Below are 421 nucleotides of genomic sequence, written 5' to 3' on the forward strand. Positions count from 1 at the left end.
GGCTTTACTACAGTATGATTGAAAGGGCTTAATCCAATGAGCATTAAGTATGGGGGTGTTCATAACCTATCAGCTGTTTGCGTATGGATAAACCCACAATCCGATCCCAAAAGCTTAGGCTGGGCTGTTATTGTGTCTGGTGCGGAACTTGTTTTATTATAAACACAGGTTGCAGGGCCGTGTTATTTATTTATAATTATATATTATATGAAGCATAGCGTCACATTAAAGCTAGTAAACTAATATATACATTTTATATTGAAGTTTTGTTAACTTGTAACTATTTACAAATGCTCATAGCAAAAAATAGGAATAGTTTATGGTAAAATGTCGTTTATCTGTGTCATTTATTTTTAAATGGTTTAATAGGAATAACATTTGTTGAAATCTTTGTTCTATGTTTTAAGTTAAATTGTGAAGT

Source organism: Bombina bombina, chromosome 10 (genome assembly GCF_027579735.1).
Source record: "Bombina bombina isolate aBomBom1 chromosome 10, aBomBom1.pri, whole genome shotgun sequence".
Taxonomy (NCBI): domain Eukaryota; kingdom Metazoa; phylum Chordata; class Amphibia; order Anura; family Bombinatoridae; genus Bombina; species Bombina bombina.